Genomic DNA, 18,787 nt, shown 5'->3' on the forward strand with positions numbered 1-18,787 from the left:
AGGGCATCCCCAGCAGGAAAACCCGTGTGAGCAAAGGCTTGAGATGAGGCTGATAGTTACCTCTGAGCTTTGGGTAGTAGAGGAGGAGGCTGATGTCCTGTTACAGTGAATCTCAGAGGCCCAGGGCCATGAGGAAAGCAGGGCTGGGTGTTGTGTCCCCCTCCACACCCCTGCCGACTGCAGGCAGCCCCCCACAACAGGACAAAGGCAGTTCTTGGGTGGGGCCAGTCATTCCTATCCTGCAAGGATCACTGCCCCACAGCCCTGTACAGCTGGTGCCCAACATGTGTTTGGAGGATGGAGCCGGATCACGAAGCCTTCACTACACCAGGAGCCAGGTGTGTGGTCCGCCTCTGGAGCAAATCTGTGACCACCCAGGGCCAATTGGGGGCAGGTGGCGGGCAAGCCTTGGCCACCTGAAGGAGCCTGCTGCAGCCACAGCACGGGGAGCCTCAGTAGGGGCCTAGACCAATTAGGAAGGAAGGGGAGGCAGCAGTAATTAAAAATTAAAAGCCAACAAGACAGCAGTTTAAAAATGGAAGGAGTAAAAACAATTATCAGAGATGAGGCAACAGGGTGGGCACGTTACAAATGGAGCTGATCACAAAGCACTAATGACGTGGGAAACCTAATTTTTATTGTGTCAGGACTGCGTGATGAAGCACTGGGACTGCTCCCCTGACCCAGGCCCTGTGTGGTCTCCTCTGAGGGTGGTGGGGCTTACTCTCCCTCCACTCGCCTCAGAGGGGCCTGAATGGAGGGGCTGGGGGCAGAGGGCAAGGGCTGATGGGGAGGTTTGGAGGCAGGGAGGCCAAGGGACAGTGCTGAGGGGCAGAACTGGGAGGCCAGGAATCTGAGGCACGAGCTGGAGTGGGGGTAGATATTGCCCCCTCGGTGTCCCACCGACAAGGCAGCGGTGGTGAAGTCACAGTCCTCCACCGCACCCGGTTGCCGCGGAGACCAGGCGACCTTCTTGGCAGAGGGAGGCTGAGTCAGTTTGAGTAATGGCGGAGAACGCTGCTGCTGATGGAGAAAAATACATCTTCATAACAGGGTGAACCTTTTGGAAAATGGAATAAGTAAAATAATTGAGAGAAAGAAAATTGAGTTTTTATTGCTTTTTAAGTGTTTAAGTGGAGGTTTCATTTAGGGAAATTATCGTTGCTTTTATTTTTAGCCACCGGGTAGGGTGGGGTGGGGCCTGGGGGAGCTTTGATTCAGGGTGGGGCTTGGGTCTCCTGCCCCTCCCCAAGGAGCCCCAGGGGCACCCTCATCTCACAGAAGACCACAGCAGATGGTCTGGATCCCACCTTGCCTCCTGGCGTCTCTTGGGTCCTGCCGTCAGGCTGGCCACTTGGACTCCTCTCTCATTGGTCCCCTGAATGTGTTGCAATGCCCCCCTTCACTTCCACATCTCTTGCCACACAGTCTGGGATGGGCCCAGTGCCTCCCCCTGAGCTCCCTGAGCCTCTGGATGCTCCCTGGTAATTTCCTAGCCCCTCCTGACTGGTCCTGTGTCTCCTGTCTCCAGCCCCGCATGGCATGATGGCAGAGGTGGGGAACGGGGCTCAGTAAATCCTTATTGACTGCCTCATCTGCTCCATCGAGGCTGAGGAGTGAGGGGGCACTCCTCAGATAGTCCCTGGACCCGATGCCCAGAAGGTGCTGTTTGAGCCTCTCTGACGCCCTCTGCCAAGCCTGGGTGTCCATAGTCTCATCCACACTTCTCATCCTCATTCTTGCCCCTGTCCCAGCTCTAGCTGGAACCCTTCCACACCCTGGAAATGGACAAGCCAAGGCCACCAGAGATCCCACTGGGAAGATCACACAGTGGATGAGGTGGCCTGCCTCTGCAGACCCCACTGCCCTCCGCCTGCCCCGTGTCTGGCTGCTACTTGGGGTTCCATCCTGGGCCTACTCCCGTACACCCTTTCCTCTCCCTGCATTTGGGCTCTCCAAGGCTCCGGTCTTCCTAGGATCTCCCAGACTCCCTCCTAGGTCCCAGATGGAAGCTCCTGTTGGCTGATGTTCTTCACTCTTTTCTGGCCCCATCATCTCCCCTTGCTCAGTTCAACCCCTGATCCATTGATTCCACAGACCCTCTCATCTCTTGCCCAGATAGCAGCTCCGGCAGCTCCCTGGTCTCCTGCTTCCACTCTTGTGCTGCTCGCCCAGGCAGCTTCTTTCAATTCCTCAACAGTGTCAAGCTTTCCTCAACCCCAGGGCCTTTGCTTATGCTATTCTTTCTACTGAGAACATTTTTCCCCTCACTTGGCCTGACCAAGCACAGGGGGTACTCTCACCCTTCAGGTCATGAATCGGGAGGCAGAAACCATGACTCATGTTACTGCAGTCACAAAATGGAATTTATTGGCACAAGTAACTGAAAAGTCCAGATCTATGAGCTTCAGGCATGGTTGGATACAAGTATTCAAATATTATTACCAGAACACAGCATCTCCATCTGGTTGTACCTCCTTGAATGTGAACTTCATGCCCAGCCAGGCTCTCCCATGTCCTGCCCCCTCCACATACCTCATTCCCTGTCCCCCCAGCAGAAGCCCAGCATCTGAGAGATAGGAGGAGGGCATGTGCTTGTCCCCAACCCATGGAGAGAGAGTGGTGGGATCAGGGATTCCCCAGGAACAACTGGGAGTGAGCAGCTGAGCAGGCCTGGCCTCTGCTGAGCCTGTGCAGTGCCTTAACTCTCCTTTCCTCAATTAATTCCTTGAGGGGCAATTCTCTTCTTGTCTGGCCCCCCTTTGGTCCTGAGCCCAGAGGCAGGAACCAGACTGTCTTGTTCACCATGGGATCCCCAGTACCCACGAGTAGGGGGGAGTCCCTCATGTTACAGATGGGGAAACTGAGGCAAGGGCTTCGCGAAGATCACACATCCATGTTTATGCTAAGATGCCCTATGCTCTGCTCCTCATGTCATCTCCATCACTCCCTTGACCAACCCCTCCTCCCACCCTCCTCCCACATCTGTCTCCCCTCTCTAAAACCCCTCCTATTCCTGGACATGGCTCCAGCTCTGGCTGCCTGTCTATTCAACTCTCCTAAACTCCTCCCATGGTGTCCACACTTTGTTCTCCACTTCCTCAGTCCTAGAACTGCCATATGCTAGCTCCTGCCCAGCCAGGCTCCCTCCAAGGCCCTGGTCGCCCCCCTCTGACTGACATGCACACAGCAGCCCCTCACCAGCACGTGGCTTGTCAGAGGCTGCTCTCCACATCACACACCTGCCTCCCCTCCTGCCCACAGCCACTCTGTCTCAGTCCCTTCAGATGTGTCTTCTTCCAGCCACCCCTGGACCATGGCTATCCCTGCGGCTCTGTCTCCCACTGCTGGTCTCACACCTCCTTTCCCAGGCCATCCTTGTCTGTGGCCTCATTCCCATCCTGGGCCCTGGTGCACACCTTGTTCTCCTGGGTCCCTGATCTCCGCCTCCAGTCACCCCATGGGACACCTCCCCTGTGTGTTCCTGAATGCCTGGAACCCAGCAGGTTCATGTTGAGCTCAGGGTCTGTCCCCTGACATGCTGCCCCATCCACATCCAATCCATCCCTCCTCCCAGCCCTGTAGCCTCTATAGAGACCATTCAGCCTGGACAATTCAGCCTCCAGATGAGCCTTCCCATCCCTCCTCTGCTCAAAACCATCCTTGGATCCCTATTAAGACCAGCCCCAGCTCCTCAGTGGGCCCCCAGAACGTCCCATACCCACCATGCTGACTGCTCCAACCCCAACCACATGCCTTGACCCTGGCCTCCCGTCTCCACAGATAAACAAGGTGCCATCTCTGGAGGGTGCTCTTGTCGGCCATCTGCCCATGCCCCTGCCTTCTCCAATGCCCAAGTGCCTTCCCTCCCAGTCCTCCCCCTACGTCCACTCCTTTCCCTGGTTAACAGCTCTTTTTCTTCAGCCTTAGCTCAGGGGTCACCAACTCTAGGAAGCCTTCTGTGCCCCCTCTCCCAAGCCAGACTCCTTCTGTCCCCAGCTCCTCCCCTGCTACAGGATACTTCTCCATGCATGCATTTTCTCCCTGTCATACTCTGCCCCCTCAGGGCGGACAGTGGGTGATTCCTCTGGGTGTCTGCCTGTGCCAGAGTCTGAGCCTGGTGCTTAGTGGGTGCTCACTGAATAAATGAATGAATGAATGAATGAATGGCTTTCCAGTGATAGTCAGGGCTTTCACACATGGGGCCAGTTCTCCTTTGTGAGGGATGTGGTCAGTCCAAAAGACTGGGCACCCTTGGCAAAGCCCAGGACCAGCATTGCCAGTGGAGCAGGTCATGAGGCATCCTAGAAGCCGGGTAATCTGTCTCCATCCTGACTGTGGCCCCTGCCCCACCAGGAGAGGACCCCTGAGAAGCTGAAAAGACACAAGCTCATCCTCCTGCGCACCTTGGGTCTCCTTTCCATCCTTCCCATTCTCTCCGCCACCACCCAGTCCCACCTGGCCCCCTTGGTCAGTGGCCTTGGTCGTAGTTCCTTTCCCCTCCCCTTGGCTTCTGCCCTCCTCCCCAGGGTGCATTCTACAGCCGTCTCCAGCAGCCACCCCTCCACCTTGTCCTGCCAGCTCCTCATCACCCCCCTGCTCCCTGCGCAGTCTATGTCTCCTACAAGTCTGCCCTCCATCCGCTGAGTATGGATGCTTTCCTCTTAGAAGTTAAGTTGAATTGATCTGCTGTTTAATTACCCGATGTGTTCATTGCCCACATAGCCTATTAGCAGAAGTGACTGAGGTGGTGGGCAGGTGGACACCTTGGATGTCTCAGTGTCTAGGTGGGCACCTGCCTGCCCAGCTGGGAGCACAGCAGTGCAGATGTGCTTCCCGAGAGGCCAGGGCAGCAGGAGAGGAGTGCACACACCCAGCCACACATGCATTCACAGACACAGACACATAAACACCTTGCTGAGTTTCCACACACATAAACACACGCACACAGTCATGCTCCCACCCCCTACACGGCCAGCGTGTGTATGCACATGTGCACACACGCATACACACACCATCACACACACACAGACCATCGTCTCCTCCACCCACACCCACACCAGCTTACTGTGCTTCCAGCTGCAGCCAACAGCTGTTATTACCGTCTCTTCTGGGCCTGGCATTCAAGGCCTCTATGACCAAGCCTCAGCAGACCAATCCAGCCATACCTCCTCAAGGTATCCCTGGACACAGGAGAGGAGGCTCTCCATCTCTGCCTGTCTGTGTGTCCATGTAGGTATCAGTCACTCTGAGAGAGCTCTCAGGGCAGACACTCTGGGGTCCCCTCTACAGGTGGTCAGCTCCAGGCCGGGCCTCCCACTTGCACACCACCTCCCCTCCACTCTCAGCCCTGCCCTGGGCAGCACGTGGACTCCGACGTGCCCTCAGCTGATCCTAGGCACTGGGGAAGCGGGGTGGTGGCAGGGAGGACACCTCCTGGAGGAGGCCAAACTCTGAGGAAGATGAGGCCTCACTGAGCGCTACTGTGTGCTGGCGCTTTCACACCGCTGTTGCGTTTGGTCCTTATCACAATCCTGGTCATCCTGTCCCCTGCCCACACATCCTCCAATCCCCCTCCTCTCACAGACAAGGAATGAGCTCATCAGGATGCAATTTCAGTTGCATCTCTTCTCTGGGCCAAGCAGGAGCTGGGGTGGGGTGGGGAGTGGGTATCACTGTCCTTTCTGCCCGTTGCTAACCTAGGGTCATCCGGCCGCACTCAGCCATGATCCTCTCTGGTCCTGCCTCCTATGGGCAATGTCTGAGTGCCGGGCAACTCCTGAGGTCCTCACATGCCCTGTGGCAGAGACACGCCACATGACCCCATCTTACACATAGGGAAAGTGAGACTTTGAGAGTTTAAGCAACTTGCTAGGGAGCTCACAGGTAGGAAGTGGCTGAGGCAGGAATTGACCCTGGGTCAGGTCATCAACTGGGCTGGCTGACACCCCATGCCTTTGATACAGATGGGGAGACTGAAGCCCTGAAGCCAGGAAAGAAAAATACATGGTGGCCCCAAGCACTGCAGCGTGCCTAGTATTCAATGCATGGTATTCTGCCTGGAACTGGAGGACAAAGCTTCCTCCTGAGGATTTCCTGAGGATTAGACTCCAGATTGTAGGGAGCATGTTTAGGCTGCTGGGGATGGGATGCAAACCCCTCCAGGCCACAGTGCACATTTGCATCTGGTAAGGCACTGCCCATTACTAGGCCCTCTTATCTCCACAATAAAACAGCCTCCAGGGGCCTCTCTTTGTGGGGTGTCATTAGCTGCTCCTCCCCTTTGGAGGAAAGTGGCCAAAGGGGTCTTTGTCCAGCTGCCCTTGAAGGCTGACCTTGGATGAGTGAGTACAGTGGCCACTGTTCACAGCTCCCCAACTCTTTTCTCTCCCCAAGGGATGGCATGGGGTGGGGGAGAAGGAGGGGAAGGAGGGGGAGGAAGATGAGAGGGTAAAGAGAGAGAGAAAAAAGGGAGAGGGAGGAGGCTGTGGGGGAGGAAGGGGGAGGGAGGGGGAGGGGAGTGGGAAGGAGGGGGAAGGTGAAGGGAGGAGACAGACGGAGGGGAGAGGAGGAAGGAGGACATACCAACCTGACCTGCAGAGAGGCTGGAGGGAGGGGGAGGCTGGCCGCAGGGGAGTCAGCGATGGCTGCAGGAGACAGATAACATTGGGGAGAAAGATGCTGCCACTGTTGGGAGCGCAGGGATTAGGGGCTTCAAGGGCCTGTCCTGGGCCTGTGGGTGGAAACTCAGGAAGAAGGGAGGGCGCCCTAATGAGAAGGGAAGAGAAAAAAGAGAGATCCCATTTTAGGGGACCCCTGTGTCCTTGGGGAGCAATGAAAAAAGCCCCCACCATCATTCCTCTTTGGCTCCTCAGTGAACTGTCTGAGCGGCCCAGGAAGGGCCAGGAGGGAAAAGGCAGCGTGGAAGATCCCCTGGGCTCAGGGCCCTCCCGGAATCAAAGATGTCTCATGGCTATGGCTCCTCCCCTGCATGCCACCCTGGCATGCTCACACTCTGGCAGGTGTGTGTACCAGCCCATGGAGGCAACAGGGACTGCCCCTGCCCTGGTAGAGCTTGGCTACCCTTCACACATGTGTGCTGTACAGCCATGTCCTCACACGCTCAGGGCCACGCATGGTCTCTTGGATTCCCACACTCAGCTTGGTGCCTGTGGCCTCTCACCTGGGGCAGGTGAAGACATGCCAATGCCAGCCAGGCAGGGACCTGGTGGCAGGTGAGGGGAGAGCCCTGTGTGGCATGCTGTCATTTGCAGGGCTAGATTCTGAGGATACCCTTGTCCTCGCCTCCCAAGGCAGGATGAGGCAGGTCCCTTGCGGAGGCTCCCAGACCCCAGGCTGGAGGAGCCCAAGCCTGAGGCTCCCTGAGTTTGCAATGGCCATGGGGCTGGGCTTGGGAACCAAGTCCCTCCTGGCCAGGGGAACACAGCTCTGTGTGGATGGGGGTGGGACCCTGGCCTTGTTCACGGTGCTGGGCCCAGTACCCAACACACATGGGCATGTGGTGGGCACTCACAGATTTCTGGGGTGGATGACTCCTGAGCTATTAAAAGCTGAGTCTCTCAGGGATTTGGTGGGAAGGGGCCCAGAACTGTGCAGGGACCTGTCTGAGGTGGCCTCTCCCCTGAGGAGTCCAGCTGATGAGACTGAGAGTCAGGGAAGCGCTGCCCAGCATCAGCCCCATGGGATGGAGATAGGACCTGCTGGCTGAGAGCCTGGCTGCTGGGAGCAGCTGATGGAGATAAATGGTCCCTGGCCAGGGGTGGGGGTCAGGGCTGGGTAAGGCAGCCTTGGGCCTGATGGATGACTCAGGGCTGGGCCAAAAAGTCAGGGAGGCCTCCTGCAGTGGATCTGCCTGGGTAGCAGGAACCCAGCTGTCCACAGCCTGCTCAGACCACCTCCACAAGGGCTGAGAGTACGGGGTAGTGGAGGGGCTGGCCCCTCCCTATCCCAGGTGTGGAAGCTGAGGCCTGCAGGGCCCTTAACTGCCCAGTGGGCCAAGCCCCACCAGGGCAGGAAGTGGTGGGTTTTCCTGGGTATGTTTTTAAGTGGACCAAGACCCTCCTCACAAAGACCTCAGGGTGAGGGCTGGGCTACTGGAGGGGCCTGGTCCCAGGCCTCATTCATTTATTCATTCATTCATTCATTCCCATGCCTGCCCCTGGTGTCCTCTCTGCCTGCTATAAACCCCTCTGTACCCAGGGAGGCCATGCCCTTCCCTCTGCTCTGGCATCTCCTTGCCCATGCCACTCTCCTCCTGCCACACTGGCCTCCTGGCTGTTTCTCCAACGAGCTTCCGGACCTCTACTTTTGCTGTTGTTTTTTCCGTCTGGAACTCTCCTGCCCCAGGTGCCCACATGGCTAGCAACTCTTGACACTCAGGTGTTGGCGCAGGGCTTCAGGTGCCCTCCCCTCCTTGAGCACCCATCTGAAGCTGTCCCCCTCCAGTTTTTATTTCCATACAGTCCTGGTTTGTCTCCTTAAAAGCCTAAAAATATCTTGTTTATTGGTTCATCTGTTTATCAACTGTCTCCCCCAGGCATTGGGAGCCCGAAGGAGGCGTCACCTCACCAAGTCGTCCCCAGGAGCCAAGGTCCCAGCTGCTTTCCTTACTGGTCCATGAGTGCCCAGAGGTCCTCAGGGCAGTGTGAGGCAGGCCCTGTTCATGGACCAGAAACAAGAGGACAGTTGCCAGGGCAATGGTCTGCCCATCCCTGAGGGTTCCATATAAAGGCTTAAGGCTTTGGATCCAGTCTATCAGAGGGGGTCCAGATGGCCAGGACCCCAAGGAGCCTACACACCCAGAAATCAGGTTCCCCAAACTCTGCCTGGGCTAGGCCCTGTGGCTGGAGCCCAGAGAGGATGCATGTGGAGGTTGGCACCAAATCTGGACACCTCCACCCCCAACATGATGGAGATAAACAAGAGGTGTCTGGAGCTGCAGTGGATGACAAGGAGGCTGGTGCAGCCTGAGTGATGCAGGGCTTGGGGAGGGGAACAAGGCAGTGGGAGACGAGATGCTGGGAAAATCTATAAACCCTCCAGGGCGCTGCCCTCCATGGAGAGGAGGGGAGCCCAGTTCAGCCTCAGCCTATGGAGGGGCAATGCCAGAGCCTTTAATGCCATCCTGGTGCTGAATCCTGGGTGGGGGACCAGGCATGGGGCAGTGGAACCTCACCCAGCAGTCCTGGCTCTTCTCCCTACCTACCCCACCCTCTTCTTTCTCCCTCTACCCTCCCAGTGTCCTCAGGCTCCAGGAAGTCTTCTCTGATTACATTCTGGGAATCAGTGGGCCTGGTTGAGCCGTGGCTGTGGGCATCTCGGGCAGCCAAGCTCCTGAGATCCACTCCAGGAGCCCCCAGTCTCTGGTCCTCCCACCCAGCTACTGCCCCAGCAGTCCCTACAAGGGTGGTGCAGGGAAAGGAGCAGGGCCACCCGGCTCCTTGGAGGTCCAGACCACCAGATAACCTCAGGGTCTCTGTGGAGGTCAAGTCCGCAGCTCCAAAGAAGGATGGAGTGAGGCAGAATATGGCTTGCACTGTTGCCACCTGGTGGCTGAAAGAGGAAAAGCATCTGCTATTCCAATTTCCAGAAGGAGGTGGAAGGACATTCCTCAGGGTTAGGGGCAGAGGCACAGGGGAGTAGAATATGGACCCCCTCACCTCCCACTAGCATCCTGGCCAGGAACCTAGATTTCCACTTGTCTTGGTTCAGCGCTACCCCAGGTGCCATCAGACATGTGCCCACCAGAACCTTCCAGAATGCCTTCAAAGTAGATCTAGAATCAGAGATGGCCTGTCTGGGTTTCACTGTATTAAAAAGAGGACTAAGGGCCTGAATGACATCCAGGGCCACACCTAATGGGTCTTGATGGCAGAGAAGAGGGGGAGAAGTTAGAGGAGCCGAGAGGAGAGCAGGGAGAAGGGAGAGCAGGGAGAAGGGGGAGCAGGGATAAGGGGGAGCAGGGATAAGGGGGAGCAGGGGGTGGGTACAGCCCAGCCAAGCCTTGCCTGTCCTTTCCTTCTTTACTCACAAATGCAGCTGGTTCTCTCTTTGCAGGACCTGAAGTGAGTCCCATGAGGCTCTCCTCAGCACCTTGCAGTCGCCCACTGTGTTGTAATAACCCCCCTCCCTGCTCCAGAACTCAGGGAGGCCTTGCTCAGGACCCTCAGGCCTTGGCCAACTGGCCCCAGCAGAAGGTCCTCAAGAAAGAACAGATTTCCCTTCCTGCTACCCCTCAATTCCCCACTACTCTGCCTGCATCAAGGTTATGTCAAGGTCACAAAATCTACTGAAGAAATTATGGTGTGGCAGGCAAAGTTAAAACTGGGTACCAAAAATGACTGTTCCTGGAGTCCAAGGAAAAAATCAAATGCAGCCCCTCATGTGGGCTTTCCTGTCCCTTTACTCAACCTTCAGGGGACATATCCTATTTTGCCACTCCATCCTACTGGGGCTAGTCTCCTGACATGGTTTGCCCCTTTCCACCCACCAGGCCATAGGACATGCTGTTTCTCCAGTGGTACATTTCCCAAAGTCTCAATAATTCAGTAAAGAATAATCTTCAAGAAAAGATGGTGTTGAAATCACTGGATAATCTGGGGGGAAAACTTATCTTGGATCTCTACTTCACACTTAAAACAAACACCAAATTCCAGTTGGATCAAAGCTGGAGGGTCTAAAAAATGAAGAACCAATTCCTAGAAGAAGAAGAAAGCAAGGGGATTTCTGCATAGGTTTAATCTGATGTGGCCTTTTCTAAGTGTAACAAAAAAACAGGAAAATCATAAGAGAAAAAGTGTATACATCTGGCTACATAAAAATCAAAGTTTAAAGGCAAACAACAAGCTGAGGAAAAAATTACAAATTTCATAATATATAACTGGGCCCTATAAATCTAGAAGGAAAAGACCAACAACCCCACTGAAAAATGGGCAAAGTAGGTGAACATATAGTTCACACAAAAGGAAATCCAAAAGACTCAACCACTGAAACCACCCTCAACCTCATTCCTCTAAGAAAAATGCAAATTAAATAGGCAAAGCTGGGAAAGGTCCATGCACATTCCAGGGGAACCGGGGAAGCAGAAACTTGTAGATGCTTGTTAAAGTGTAATTGTGTCACCTCTGTGAAAGTAATTTGGCGATATTTGTCGAAATTAAAAATGCACAGATCCTTTGACCTAGCACTCCCTGCTTCTAGGAATTTATCCTACAGATAAACCCACACGCATGCTATAAACTCACTCACAAATTATGCCCCAGGGTGTTCACTGTGTGATGTTTCTAAGAGTAATCGATTGGAAATAGCCTACCCTGAGGAGCCTGGTGAGTAAATATGGGGCATCGTCACCATATATACTATGCAGCTATTAAAGTGGATGAGGGTGAGGCGGTGCAACATGCAGTGATGTAAGAGACGCTATGTATATGTAGTATATGTATGAGACGCTAACCTCATGTTTTTTAAAAGAAGGGTAAGTGTTCTGGAATATTGCTGGTGCCCTCCAGACCTCTTAGCCCCCATCTCCCCTGCCCTGTCCCACGAAGTTGAGCTGCATGGGTGGCATCCACCTGGCTCTGCTCTTTGGTATTGGGTCTGGCCAATGGGAGCCCACCAGGAGTTTAGCGAGCAGGAGGAGGAGGTCATGTTTATTCCCTTGGCCCCTCTCAGTCCATCTTCCTCTTGATTTTTCTAAACAGAGATCTGGTCACATCCCTCCCTGTTCAAAACACTCTGTGGCTCCACATTCCCCTCTGGATAGAAGCCAGATCCCCATCATGGATGGGGACCATGAGGCCTTACCACGGCTTTTGAGGGTCTGCTCCTGCTGGCTTCCCATTCCCTATACTTCCAAACCTGTCCCAGGCCCCTAATCTCAGCATAATTTCCTCTGCCTGCAAGCCTCCTCCTGTCCCAGGGGACAGCCTCAAAGGACCTCCGTGTCCTCCCCTGGCTGCTATGCTCCTGCCTTCACAGTGCCAGCCCCCATTATAGTGCCTGCCCCCAGGCTGGGCTCTGCCGGGGGGGTGAAAGCAGGGAGCACTCCTCCCCTGCACTCCACTACTGCTCCTGGAATGTACAGTCTGGCTAAATGGACAGAGGTTCCACAGGGCTCTTGGCCTCTGAAATCTTTCAGAGTCTGTTCTGTTGCAAGGCCCAGCTCTGGTCCTCCTAGACTTTGGAAAGAAGGTGCCCTGCTAGACTCATCTCTGGGAGGCTGGACCAAAAGAGGCCAGGGAGGACCCAAGGGACTGGAGACCAAGGCTCAGGGGAGAGCCCTGGAAGGTCTGGCTGTAGGAAGGGGCTGTGGGCAATCAGTAAGAAGCCGTGTTTTTAAAAATAACTCTGCTGTCAGCAGTGGTAAAACAATATAATAAATATGAGAAATAAATCTTGTTACCATGTAATGAGCTGCCTTATTAATGTGTTAAACTTGTAAGAAATGCTTAAGTGTTTAATTGGCACCTAACGAGGGTGCCAATTAGGAATCATTATATATTTCTTTAAAAAAATCCTAATTGGCAGGGGGGCATTTCAATCAACGCCACAGGGCTGGCTCCACAAGGACCCCATCCTGGTGTGCATCTGGTAGCTATACCTGCAGGGCCATGCATCTGGTGGCTAGCCCCCCTGGAGCCCACAGCAAGGTCAGGGCCACCTGGATTGGACCTGCCCCAAACCCCACCAGGCACCAGGACTCAGTTTCTCCTGGGACACCAGATCCTGCTTCTTCTTCTTCTTTTTTTTTTTTTTTTGTGAGGAAGATCAGCCCTGAGCTAACATCCATGCTAATCCTCCTCTTTTTGCTGAGGAAGACCGGCTCTGAGCTAACATCTATTGCCAGTCCTCCTCCTTTTTTGTTTCCCCCCCAAAGCCCTAGTAGACAGTTGTGTGTCATAGTTGCACATCCTTCTAGTTGCTGTATGTGGGATGCGGCCTCAGCATGGCCAGAGAAGTGGTGTGTTGGTGCGTGCCCAGGATCCACCAGTAGCGGAGCGCGCACTTAACCCCTAAGCCACTGGCCGGCGCACCAGATCCTGCTTCTGATTGAAGCCCATCTGAAATGGTGCCTCTGTCAGAAGGCCACCTTGTTTCTCCAGTCATTTGGGGGGACTTGGTCTGTCTGGAGGCTTCGAGAGGCTGGGAGCTTACTGAGGACCAGGACTGTGGCTCTCCACCAGTGCTCAGCACACAGAATCTCAGCATCCCTCACTCGGCTCCCCCAGGAGCCTGGAGAGGAGTGAATGCTGAGTTGGGGGAGGGGTTGCTCCCTGTGGCTGAAGAGAGTCAGGTTGAGAAGTGGTGCTAAAGAGCATCCTAGGGCACCCTTGGAATCTCCCCAGAGGCAGAACCTGGGTCTCTTTCTCTTTCAGCTAAATCTCATCCTGGCCACCTTTACAAACAGCCCTTTTGTGCCTGGCAGGGCCTCGGGGAGGGCAGGCAATGGGACTGGAGTAGATTCCATCCCTTCAGCCTCCAGGGCTTAGCCCCCCTCCCCAGGAAAAGTAAAGCAGAGCAGATCTACATTCCAGGCCAGGCCAGCGGAAGAGAAGCGTCCTGAGCAGCTGGAGCATGATCAGTTACCAAATTAATCACTCGGTTAAGTGCCAGAGAGCTGGGAGGAGGGCAGGGAGGGAGGATGCTGCTCACCAGGGGCAAGGCCCAGCCAGGGGTAGGGTGGGGTGTAGCCCTGGCCCAGGCGTGGGGCAGGAGGGCAGAGGCAGGAGACTGGTTGGCTGCAGTCTGATCAGGTTCCTTGGGCAGGATGGGAAGCAGCAGACTGAGGGCCTGGGAGGCCAGACTAGGGGGTTCCAGGGTTCAGTGGAAGCTTTGCAGGCCTGTGAGTGGAGGATAGAGGGGCCACGGGGGCAGTGGTAAGTGGGGCATGGCTGGGAGCCCAGTTGGGGTGGCTGGGAGGCCCAGGAAGACAGCCTGGTGGTCTGTGTGGGCATGCTTGTAAGACTTAGGGGGAGGGAGGTGACTGGCCTTGGGGGCTACAGGCTGGGGGAAGGCCCCAGTTTCTGGCCTGGGGACTGGGAAAGCAGTGGGCATCCCTGAGCCGGACAGCAAATGAGATGGGGTTGGGGGCCAGCCCCTCCCCTGCACCCTGTGGACCCCAGGACTCCTGGGCCCTAAGCCCGTCTGTGGCTCTTGTATCAGGAGTGACCAGGGAAGCTGCCAAGTAGTCTCTGAAAATCTGCTGGTTTTCAGGAACTGTCAGGAGCCTGAGGGACCCCATCCTTCCCAGTGGAAGAATACTCAAGGCAGCTGCTTGGAGCCAGGACAGGCCTCTCTGGTCCCTGAGCTCAGGTCCTTCCCTGGCCTTCTCCCCTGCCCCAGCTGCTCCTAATCATCCCTCCCAGAGGCTGGGCTGTATTAGGAGGCCCCAGCTCAGGCCAGCTTTGGAGCAAGGGACAGCCCTATGGCCCTGCCTGCACCTGGCAGTGGGGGACTTGGTGGAGCCATATGCATTGCTGGGCAGAGACAACTTTAGAACTTGGACCACTCAGGAGGGTTTGGAGGGCAAGACAAGAGGCTGAGCCAGGAGGTGTGACCTGAACCAGGTGGGCCTGCAGCCCCTGTGGACCCCAGGGCTGCTGGAAGGCTGAGCCTATGTGCAATTCAGGGGCGCCTGCTCCTGCGTAGGCCCTTTACCCCTGGACCACCATTTGGATCTTTAGTGTGTTATTTATTTAGCAAATACTTACCTAGTGTTTTCTATGTGTCAGACACTGTTCTAGGCCCTCTACAAATATGGACTCTTAATCCCACCAAGTAGGGAGGGCAAGCCCCACTTTAGAGGTGAGGAAACTGAAGAGAGAGTTTCAGGGACTTGCCTGGGGTCGCGTAGTGGCTGAGCTGGGATTCAGACCAGCACGTTCACACAGCAAGGGGCATTCAGGTGAGTGTAGTTGTCCCAGAGTCCTTGGGCAGGGGTCTCTGGGACACCTGGCACCAGCACCCATGGAAGGCAGAGCTGACTCATCATTAGTCACACCTCCTCTTGACAGCTGAAAGGGTCTGGGGCCAGGCGCACTACCTCTTCCTCGGAGTCGGGCCGCCTGCGCACTCGATCACCAGTAATCACTTTTCAGGAGCTGCTTGTTTCTTGCTATGTGCCTTGTTGGAGACGATGTATGGGAAGGAGATGGGGTGGCTCCTGCTCTCCCCAGCCCATAGCTTTGCTGCTGCAGGCAGCAGGTGCCCCATCTCATATGTTCACTCGTAGGGATGCAGGAGCTAAAAGGAGGGGGCCTCTCTGTGACATACCCAGGAACCCACCTGGAGTTCAGGACCAGAGTGGGAGTGCCATGAGTGATGCAGGGATAAACCAGACCCATTCAGAGCCTGGCCTAGGAGTCCCACAGAGCTGGGTTTAAATCTTGTGTGACCTAAGACAAGTCACTCAACCTTACTGAAACTTGGCTGCAGGTCTCAGGAGAGCTTAGTGAAAAGAAGCCTCCATGGTGGAGGGAGGGGAGAGACGTTCATCTTCTTTCTGTGCGATGCCCTGGTGGGCACTGAAGGGAGTTAGGATTTGAGGTAAAGATGGGACAGACATTTACAGCAAAGGTCCCGGGGTAGGCATTAGTGGCAAAGAGAAAGTCCCAGGAGGGAGCGATCTGCAGCTACTGTGAGCTTGGGCCGTAACCACCAAAGGGCATGTTCCCCAGCCTCACCCCTGCCCAACCTCCCGCCAGCTGAACCTGCCAGCGCACCAGCCTTGTCAGGGACAGGAGAAGGTTGGCTCTTTCCCCTCCCTATGGAAGCTGCCTGGCGAGGCTGAGGGAGGCCTGGTCCCTGTGCCACCCTCAGCACTTGGCACAGACCCCTCTTGTCCCCAAATGCCCACAAAGGCTACTGCGTTGAATGGTGAGGCCTTGGAGTTCAGTTTTTATCCCCCGTTGGGACAGACTGTCTAGATCCTAGGGCAGGGCCCATGGCTTAAACCCCCTGAGCTCAAGATAGATGGGGGCCTCTGGGCCCTGTCCGGGCTCTGGGAAGAACCAACCTCCATATTAAAAGTACAAGTAACTGCATACATTTATTGAAGGCTCTTCACGTGCTTTTTATATATTAACTCATTTAATTTCTATGAGGCAAGACCCGCTTATTAATCCTCCGTTCCTAAGTAGCCTAGAGTACCTACTATGCACCAGGCTCCATTCTGGAGGCTCAGGCCACAGCCTTGACCAGTCTCCCTGACCCAGCCCCGGTCCAGACCTGCTCCTGGCAGGTAGAAAGCAACCAGCTTACTCCCTGGACTCCTGAAAAAGACCTCAAGGCCAAATTTCACTCAGGGCACTCCCTGCCCCACCCCCGACCTGGCCTCACACCCCAACCCCATAATCTGGGCCTGCACTGCCACCTGGTGGTCACATTGGGAAGGGCTCCAAACAGAGCGCCCTTGCCTCCCTCCACCAAGGGAAATCGCCTCTACCCCACACACTCAGGCTTAGGGAAGTCACCACTTGGGGGTGAGAACAGGCCTCCTGGGTCCCTCTGGAAGGAGTGGAGGTGGGCGTGGTCTTTCTGGGGGAGTTATTCACCAGCACTATAGTGATTCTCGCAGAGCAGTGTCTGACAGATCCACTCCCCTGCCAGCAACAGCACGGAAGACAAGGCGGGTACTCAGTAGAGAGTCAGCATGGATGTGGCACGTAGGGCTGGCCTAGTACAGTGTAGGCGCTCCATGTTTGCGAGGTCACCTGGTGAGATCTCCATTGTTAGTGCCCTGGCTGTGAGGAAGTCCATCATCCCTTACACCTTGTCCCCTGTCCAGCCTGAAACATCCCCCATCACCTTGTGTTCAAACCCAGCACAAGGCCCAGCACAATGAAAGCCTTGCCCCAAGTCAGTGGGATGATGCCCCCTCTGAATTCTCTATCACCTCACCTGTGTCTCTTGTTACTTCCCAGTGAGGGATGTGTTGTTGCTGTCAGCATCGCTGTTCTGGCTCTCACGCCAGGTGGGACTCCTCCAAGGCCAGCTCCATCTGGGTGCCCCTCAGCTCCAGAGTCAGCAGAGGGCCTGGTGTGGAAGAGTTGGGAACATCTGAAGAGAAAGAATGAGTGGTGAGAGAATGGGGTAGATCTGTCTTCAGAGAACATTCTTTCCTTTGGGAGTCTTGAGTGTGAGCTCTGGGGTTAACCCACTTGGGGTCAAATCCAGGCCCTGCTGCATGCTAAGCAACCCTATTGCTCTGTGCCTCAGTTTCCCCATCTGTAATATGAAGGCACAAGTGGCGCCCACACTCTGGGGTTGCTGGGAGATTAAATGGGCTCTGATTCTGTCTGCGAGTGCCTCAGGAGGTTCACACACCCATTCCTGGGGCTGACCCCTGACAGGGATTTACAGCAGGAATCCTGCCCTCCTCCTTCACGGGCTTCAGTGTCACCTTATTGACCCGTTATTGAGTTGTTGCTAAGTCCCTTAAGTCTCTCATAATCTGGTGTTCTCAGCTTCCTCTGGGTAAAGAGCATCTTGGGGAGCTCCGCCAGGGCAGGGGCCCACACACTCATTGCTTGGCCTGGGGCCTCCAACCTGCTGGCAGGGGAGTAGGGTGGGGTGGGGGTTCAATGTCTGCCTGCTGGGCCCTGGCCAAGAGGGCCTGAGCAGCGGGGCTGGGACTAGGAAGAGGCGAGTGAGGGACCCAGGGCACAAGCTGAAGGGGGCACTCGTGCTCAGGTTGGCACAAGTGCAGTGTCAGCGCCTGAGGAAGCAACTCCTTTCTTTTTGAACTCTAGGCCCCCATTCACCCTACCTTAGTCATGGCCCTGCCAGGTGAGCCTGCACGTCAGGACCTGTGGGATGTGGGCTACTCTCCATGCCACATGGGGAAGAGACTGCGTGTAGGGGAAGGATCTGAGGATGCAGCCAGAGGAGAACACGGATGGACGACCTGGCTGAGGGTGGGCACAGGAGGGCCACCAGCAGTGCCTGTAGCTGCCAGCAGGTGGCAGCACAGGCCAGCATTGGAGGCTGGAAGGCAGATTGGGGAGCCGAGTGGGCAGTGCTTGCTGGGTGACTGGTTGGGACCCAGCATCCTCCTGTTTCTGGGGCTTGTCTGAGACTCCTTTCTGGAATGGTGTAGAAGAAGAGCCGAGCCCGTGGCTCTGAGTCTGATGACCCCAGTCTCTGGGTGCTGGATTTCTTCCTCTGTAAGATGGGTGACAGTATGCCCTTGTGAAGGGCGCTGGGAATAAAGTGAGATTGTGCCGGGATGGTGCCAATCAAGGGTAACTGTTACTAGGATTCTGGCACTTGAGGTAGCCCAAGGCCCATTTCCAAGGCCCCTTCTGGCCATTGTCCAGCTGTGCATACCTGTGAGGTGAACGGCATTCTTGCTGGCAGTGGGGAAGACTGACCTGGCCCTCCCCTCAGGAGTTGGTCCACTGTGTCTGGCACATGGCATGAGTTCAATAAATCACATGTCATTATTATTACTATTAGTATTATTGGCATTGTTATTACCCTGATCCCCTTTATCTCTTGCTTCACCCCCAGGAAGGGGGTGACTACCCCACCTAACCCAGGCCCCCAGGCCTCCAACAGAATTGCACTAAGGGCTGGGTGGATGGGAATGGCCAGGGTGAACATATCCCTCCTCTTCTGTTTGACCAGTGGCCAGAGAACAGGAGGCCTGTACCAGCTCCAAAGGCCGGGACATCTGCGCTCTCTACACTCTCCCAGGCCAGACCCCAGGGGCAGCTGGGTGTAAAAGAAGCTGAGGGGACTGGCTGGGCCTCAGCCTGGATGTCAGTGG

The sequence above is a fragment of the Diceros bicornis genome, chromosome 2, assembly GCF_020826845.1.
Source record: "Diceros bicornis minor isolate mBicDic1 chromosome 2, mDicBic1.mat.cur, whole genome shotgun sequence".
Classification (NCBI taxonomy): Eukaryota; Metazoa; Chordata; class Mammalia; order Perissodactyla; family Rhinocerotidae; genus Diceros; species Diceros bicornis.